This window comes from Panthera onca, chromosome D1 (genome assembly GCF_046562875.1).
Source record: "Panthera onca isolate mPanOnc1 chromosome D1, mPanOnc1 haplotype 2, whole genome shotgun sequence".
NCBI lineage: Eukaryota > Metazoa > Chordata > Mammalia > Carnivora > Felidae > Panthera > Panthera onca.
In genome coordinates, this window is record NC_138348.1 from 99,464,313 (window position 1) to 99,472,631 (window position 8,319).

The following is an 8,319-nucleotide window of genomic DNA, read 5'->3' on the forward strand; positions in this document are numbered from 1 at the left end:
CGCCTAGGCACCCCTGTAATTTTGTTTTTGCACTTTTCATTTCAAGTGTATAAAAATACAACAGTTTTATTTATTGATCTTGTATCCTGCAGCTTTGCCGAGCTTGTTTCTTCTAATAATTTTTTAGTGGATTCCGTAGGATTTTTTCATATGTAAGATGATGTCATCTGTGAACAGAGATAGTTTCGTTTCTTCCTTTCCAATCTGGATGCCTTATATTTCTTTTCTTTAAATTATTTATTTAACGTTTATTTATTTTTGAGAGAGAGAGACGGAGCATGAACAGAGGAGGGGCAGAGAGAGAGGGAGACACAGAATCGGAAGCAGGCTCCAGGCTCTGAGCTGTCAGCACAGAGCCCGATGCGGGGCTTGAACTCATGAACCACGAGATGATGACCTAAGCTGAAGTCAGATGCTCAACCGACTGAGCCACCCAGCCACCCCGAGGATGCTTTATATCTCTTTTCCTTGCCTTTCCTGCCCTGGCTAGTACCTCCAGTACAGTGTTGAATAGAAGTGGTAAGAATGGGCATCTTTGTGTTGTTCCTGATCTTGGGAGGAAAGCATTCGTTGTTTTTACCATTAAATCTCATATTAGCTGTGGGTTTCTCATAAAGGGTTTTTTCAAGTTGAGGAAGTTCCCATTTATTCCTAGTTTGTTGAGTGCTTTTATCATGAAATGGTGTTGGATTTTGTCAAATGCTTTTTCTGCATCTATTAGATAATCATGTAATTAAAAATTCTACTGACATTATGTGTTATGTTAATTTATTTTCAGATATTGAACCAACTTTGCATTCATGGGATAAATTCCACTTGGATGTGGCATATAATCTTTTTTATATGTTGCCGGATTCAGTTTACTCGTATTTTGTTGAGGATTTTTGTGTCTATGTTTATAAGGAATATTTGTCTGTAATTTTCTTGTGATATCTTTGTCTGGTTTTGGTATTAGGGTAATACTGGCTTTAAAAAATGAGTTGAGGGGCACCTGGGTGACTCAGTTAAGCGTCTGACTTAGCTCAGGTCGTGATCTTGCAGTTGGTGGGTTCGGGCCCCACGTCTGGCTTTGTGTTGACAGCTCAGAGCCTGGAGCCTGCTTTGGATTTTGTGTCTCTCTCTCTGCTCCTCCCCCACTAACGTTCTGTCTCTTTCTCAAAAATAAATAAACATTGAAAAAATTTAAAAAATGAGTTGGGAGTATTCCCTTCCCTTCTGTTTTTGGGGCAGAGTTGGTAAAGAACGGTTATTAACTCTGAAGCGAAGATATTTGGGCTTGTCCCTTTGTTCTTTTCTGATTTTAGTCATTTGCGTTTAGTAATTGAGTAATTTTTTTTTCTTGGTTAATCTAGCTAAAGGTTTATCAATTTTGTTGGACTTTTCAAAGAACCAACTTCTGGTTTCCTTTACAATGTCTATTTTTCTGTTTTCTGTTTCAAGAATTTCCTCCCTCCTGCTTGATCTAGGTTTAGTTTGTCCTTCATTTCCACTGTCTTAAAGTGGAAGATTAAGCTATTAATTTGAGATCTTTCTTCTTTCTTAAAGTATGCATTTACAGCTGCAAAATCCCTCTAATCACTGATTCCACTGCACCCCATAAGTTTTGGTATGTTGTGTCTTTATTTTCATAAATAATTGTTCCATCCAGTATTGAAAGTAGGACGTTGAAGTGTCCAACTATTACTGTTTAGTGGTCCATTTCTCCCTTCATTTCTTCCGGTTTTTTACTTTATGTATCTTGGTGCTCTGTTATAATTATTATACCTTCCTGATAGATTGACCCTTGGATCATTACGCAATGTGCCTCTTTATCTCTAGTAATGTTTTTAAGTCTGTTTTATCTGATATGAGTATAGCTACTTCAGCTTTCTTTTAGTTGCTCTTGGTACCATCTTTTTCCATCCTTCTGTATTCCACTATTTGTTTTCTTTAAATCGAAATGCTATCTCCTGTAGACAACATTCAGTTGAACCATGGTGTATTTTTAAGCCAGTCTGACAATTTCTGCCTTTTTCTTTGATTGTTTCATCCACGCCTCTTTAATGCTGTTATTGAGACAGTTGAATTTATGTCAGCCCTTTCACTTTTTGCTTTCTGTGTGGTTTGTGTCTCTTTGCTTGTCTAGTCCTCCTTTACTGCTTCCTTTTGCACGAAATGGATATTTTCTAATGTAGCGTTTTAGTTTCTTTAATGTTTTTTCACGATTTAAAATTCTTTTTAATGTTTATTTTTGATAGAGGCGCGAGTGACGAAGGGGCAGAGAGAACGGGAGACACAGAATCCCAAGCAGGCTCCAGGCTCTGAGCTGTCAGCACAGTGCCTGACATGGGGCTTGAACTCATGAGCTGTAAGATGACCCCAGCCGAAGCCAGATGCTTACCTGAGCCACCCAGGCGCCCCTGTTTTTCCAGTTTTTTAAAGTAGTTGCTCTAGGGTTGGCCATACACAGTTTAGCTCACCAGAATCAGTTTCAGATTTACACTAGCTTAATGGTAGTGACCTAGTACATTTCTACATACTACATAGAAATATTATTTCTATATAGCTGTATTCCATTTTCCCCACTTTTGTGTATTATTGTTATACCCATCACATCTATTACCGTTACAAACCCAAGTATATGTTGTCATGTTACTTTACGAATTGCAGTCATTTCCTTAGCCCAATATAGCTTTGCTCCCACCCATCTCCTTTGTGTTGTGATTGACAAATATTACATTTCTGTATGTTATAGGCCCAACATGTTAACTCCTACAGTTGCTTTTCAATTAGTTAAAAGAAGGAAGGACAGAAATGTGCACTCATACTTTATTTATTTATTTATTTATTTTTTTTTTTTTACATAGTTCTTTTTTTTTTTATTTTATTTTTTTATTTTTTTTATTTTTTAATATATGAAATTTACTGTCAAATTGGTTTCCATACAACACCCAGTGCTCATCCCAAAAGGTGCCCTCCTCAATACCCATCACCCACCCTGCCCTCCCTCCCACCCCCCATCAACCCTCAGTTTGTTCTCAGTTTTTAACAGTCTCTAATGCTTTGGCTCTCTCCCACTCTAACCTCTTTTTTTTTTTTTTTTTTTTTTCCTTCCCCTCCCCCATGGGTTTCTGTTATGTTTCTCAGGATCCACATAAGAGTGAAACCATATGGTATCTGTCTTTCTCTGTATGGCTTATTTCACTTAGCATCACACTCTCCAGTTCCATCCATGTTGCTACAAAAGGCCATATTTCATTTTTTCTCATTGCCACGTAGTATTCCATTGTGTATATAAACCACAATTTCTTTATCCATTCATCAGTTGATGGACATTTAGGCTCTTTCCATAATTTGGCTATTGTTGAGAGTGCCGCTATAAACATTGGGGTACAGGTGCCCCTATGCATCAGTACTCCTGTATCCCTTGGATAAATTCCTAGCAGTGCTATTGCTGGGTTGTGCACTCATACTTTAAACATAATTACCTTTATTGGTGCATAATTACCTTTGTTTTCTTTGTGTGGAGTCACATTATCATGTAGGATCATTTCCTTGCAGCCTGAAGAACATCTTTTAATAGTTCTTGTAAGGTGGGTTTGCTAATGACAGATTGTCTTAGCTTTTGTTTATCCGGGAAAATCCTTACTTGGCTTTCATTTTTGAAAGATAGATTTACCAAATATAGGATTCTTGGCTGATGCTTTTTTTGCTTTGAACAATTTGAATATTGTTATTTCACTGCTTCTGGCCTTCATTGCTTCTACTGAGCTGCTAATCTTTTTGGGAGTCCTTTGCAGGTGACGAGTCATTTTTCTCTTGATGGTTTCAAGATTTTCTCCTTGTTTTTGACTTACAGCCTTTTTTTTTTTAAATCATAGCATATTTGTGGATCACTTGGTGTTTATCATATTGGGGTTTATTGAGCTTCTTGGATGTATAGATTATTTTTTTTTAATTTTTTTTAACATTTATTTATTTTTGAGACAGAGAGAGACAGAGCATGAACAGGGGAGGAGCAGAGAGAGAGGGAGACACAGAATCTGAAACAGGCTCCAGGCTCTGAGCTGTCAGCACAGAGCCGGATGCGGGGCTTGAACTCACAGACCGTGAGATCATGACCTGAGCCGAAGTCGGACGCTTAACTGACCGAGCCACCCAGGCGCACCGTATAGATTATTTTTCAATAAACTTGGGAAGTTTTTCTGCCATTGTGAAAAAAAATGTTTTCTTTGCTTTTTCTTGCCTCTCATCCTTGTACTTCTATTACATGTATGTTGATGCACTTTTTGGTGTCTTCTATTTCTCTGGGCGTAGTTCATACTTCTTCTTTCTTTTTTTTTCCTGTTTTTCAGTTTGCGTAATCTCTACAAATCTCGTGATTCAAGTTCTTTAATTCTTCTGCTGGTTTAAGTCTGCTGAGCCCTTCTAATGAACTTCTGATTTCAGTTTTTGTACTTTTCACCTCCACGATTTCAGTTGGACTCTTTTTTATATAGTTTCTGTTGCCCTATTAGTATTCTCTATATTGTGGGGCATTGTTATATCTTCCTTTACTTTTTATTTTTAAAGTTTTATTTATTTAGAGAGAGAGATTGGGTGAAGTGCAGAGGGACAGAGAGAGAGAATCCCAAGCAGGCACCTCGCCATCAGCAAGGATCCCCACGCAGGGCTCGAACTCAGGAACCGTGAGATCGTGGCCTGAGCCGAAACCAAGCGTTGGACGCTTAACCTGCAGGAGTCCCTATTTCTTTTTTTATTTCTTAGTGATTGGCTGGATTATTTGAGTGAAGCCTATTTTTCCCTGCTAGCGTCCAGCCTCTGATGCCATTTGCTCCTCAGGGAGACGCAGCTTCGAGTACAAACACAGTTACCCTGGGATGACTGGTGTTTATAACGCTCTCTTCCTCACTTTTCTTGACCATGCCCAACTGTTCAGCTCCACTCATGGCTGGTTGATGGCTCTATTATTTTCAACACGCTCAGAGGTGTAAATTGCCCTACAAATGAATCCAATCAAATTGTGGCTTCTTGGAAGGAATAGTGTCTGAGGTCTGTGTTTGAAATATGGTTGGGCCCCGCAAAGGTTTCTCCCAGCTGTCTTAGTCCTGCAGGCTAGCTAGCCTGCAGTCAAGCTCTTTATCTTCAGTAAGTCCCTGAATCTCTCTCCATTTGCTTTTCTCTGCAGACTCCACTTGTGTAGAGAGCAGATCTTAGGTTTGAACTCCATCAGGTTCTGCTGCAAAGGAAGTCTGCTCCTGTGGGCAGAATACTATGAGCTGTTTTATGCCCCCGCCCCCTGGGGAGAATCTGAGCCAAGGCTATGGAGCTGGGGATGGGGACGATGGCAGATCCCTCTCTGAGCGCCACCTTGCCTCTGGGAGCCAAGCACCAGCAGCCTGAGGTCCTCTTGGTTTGCCTCTCCTGGTGTGGAAGCTCTCCCTCAAAAACTGAGCCAAGAGTAGTCGGGGGGATGAGGTTTGGGGGAGACGGTGGGGTTCATGGGGTTCAGAGCTGACGGCCAAGAAAGAATTCTTGAAGATGTCTTTGGTGCAAAAAGGTGATTTTATTAAAACACCGGGATAGGACCCGTGGGCAGGAAGAGCTGCCCTGGCGTTGTGTAGAATGGCTGGTTACCTACCGTGGACTTTGGGGGAAGTAAAGTCAAAAGAGAAGTTTCCAAAGAGTCTTTCATAGGCTACAGACTTACAGATGATTGGAGGCCTAGCTGTTGTCAAGCTCAGGTGGTTTTTCCCTCTAGCAAAGCATTAACATTAAGACAGTAGGGAGTCCTTGGAGAAACGTTCCACTCCATACTTGGCTTCAAGTATTTGTCAACGGGGCTGCAGGTTATAAGAAACTTGAATTTTACCTGCTGGTTTCCTTCTTGCCTTTGTTCCCCCTGTCACTGTGGAGGGGTGATGTTGGGGCCCCAGGAAATTGAGTCTGTAGGTTTCTGGAGATTAGGCTATTGATAAGATTGCTGTTTTCTCGTAATTTGCCGAGGCATTTGTAAACTGGTGGAGACTGGAGTTTAACCGTTTGTTTTCGGTCCTTTCCTTTATCCTTGGGCAGCCAGGAGCACCTGAGGGATGTCACACATATCCCGCCCGGGGGTTAGGGGTAATGCCAGCTTGTGCTTGGCCCTCAGCTTGCCTTATTGTTCCTCATCAGGGCGCCCCACCCCCCCATATTCTCAGTATGCCGTGCCCGTCCACTTCTCAACTGCACTCACCCAGAACTTAGCCTCAGCAACAGTGGCTAGGGACAGGATGAGAAGTGCTGAGGTCCTGTTCCTCCTGGGAGGAAAGCCCTCTAACTGGGCTCGATGGGAGAGGGAGCCCTATGTTCCTGGATGCAGCAGTCGGGTCTGGAGTGTCTGCTGAGCCGAGAGAGAGGGGAGGGAGGCAGTGGTCTTCGTTCAAATAGCACATATTGCTGCCTTTCTTATCAAATTTTCGTAGATTTTCTTGCGTAGGTGTTTCGTCCTTGGCTCTTTGCCCTTAGAACCATCTCCAGAGCTTTACATGTTTTTGGTTGTTGTTGTTGTTGTTGTTTTAGTTTTTCATCAGTTTCGTTGGAGAGAAGGATCAGTGGATCTTCTCATGCTGTCAGGCTAGAATTTTCTGTCTCTAACTTCTTTATTCTGGAACAACCTTAAAGAGGCTGCTACAGAGCTCCTGGACCAAGGCAATCAAATACTGTTTTGGCCCAATCTAGTCTCCTAATTAACTGAACATAAGCCTTAATACTGTGCCTCTTCCAGCAAAGCTACCTGTTCGACTGCTGGGTGTTCGGATTCCTGATTCCGTGTACTCCATAGCCGAGATGATAATTACTCAAGCCCCCCTCTCTCTGGTCTCCCTGCCTGTCTGTTTGCTCTCCCCTAATTTATTCTGCACACATCAGTCAGAATGGTTTTTAGAAAGGACAGATTTGGTTACGACATTACACCGCTTAAATGTTTGATTGGTTTCCCATCTTAACACTGAAGTTCAAAATCCTTACCGTGTACTACAAGACCCCATTTATTTCTTCCATTTCCTCCTGTGCCCCTTTCTCTCTGTGCCCCACTTCCTGCTGCTTTTCTCCCCCCATCCCACACCAGCACATACTCTAGTCTGACAACTAGCCTTTCCAGTTTCTATTGCGCACTTCCCTTGCTGTGTTGTATTTCAGGCCCTTTGCACCCAGAGTTCTCTTTGCCTTAAGCTTCTCTTAACTTCTGATTCAGTCTTGCTTGAATGTCACCTCCTCTGAGGAGGCTTCCCTCACCTCCCAGAATAGCTCAGGTCCTCCTGTTCTGATGGCCTTCTGACACACCATATTTCCTAGAATGTGTGTTTTTGATCAACTGATTACTAGGATGGTTATTTAGCCTACGTCTTCCCTGTAGAACACGAACTCGTGAAAGCAGGGATCCTGTCTGTCTTGACCACTCTGTGCCCAGTGCCCCTGGCACAGAGTAGGGACTCCATAAATACTGTTGAGTGTGGGAATGAATGCTGTATGCGGGTGGAGAATGCCAGGTATGGGAGGGTGGTCCTGGGGCTTGACGTAGAGCTTGATAGGGGACCAGAGGAAAAGTTCAGAAGAACGCTCCTTGCCACTTACCTTCATGACTGCAACCTGGTCTTACCCAGGGTCTTCTACCCTTGACACTGTGGTCCCTGAGCCTGCTTTAACTCAGATTTGGAATCGTGAGGTAGGGAATATAGATTGAGACAGTGATGATTTTTATTAAAAAAAGTAACAACAACAACAACAACAACTATAATTGCTACTTTTAAGTGTGCTCTTTGTGATAGACATATATTATTTCAAAGCAATCTATATTAATTTCAGGCAGTAGGCACTTTTATTTCCATTGGGTAGATAAATAAACTAAATTTTGCAGACATTAAGTACCTGGCTTAAAGACACATGATGAGTAGAGATTCAAACTCATGTCTGTTAGGCACCAGCAGTCAAATTCTTAACCTCTGTTCTGTATTGCCAAGGGATTCTAGAGTTCTGTAAGTGATTTCTTGCTGTCTGACGGTCTCCTGAAACTTATGTGAACTTTCATCTGAAGTGCCTTTTGAAACTTCTACCTGTAAGTGCCTCGAGAGAGGGAGGTTTTCTTTTCATCTCTTATCATGAGATCATTGAAAACTAAAATCTCTTCGAAGCTTTCTGTGTTTGAGTAGACTTTCTTACTCTAGACTTTCTTGATTTTACACGGACGTTATCAGGAAGCCAAACACAACAAAAACAGTAGGAAAAGCCCCTTGACTGTACTAATAAGGCAGCACGTAAACAAAGGTGGAAGAGAACACGCAGGGGTTTTGTCTCATCTAA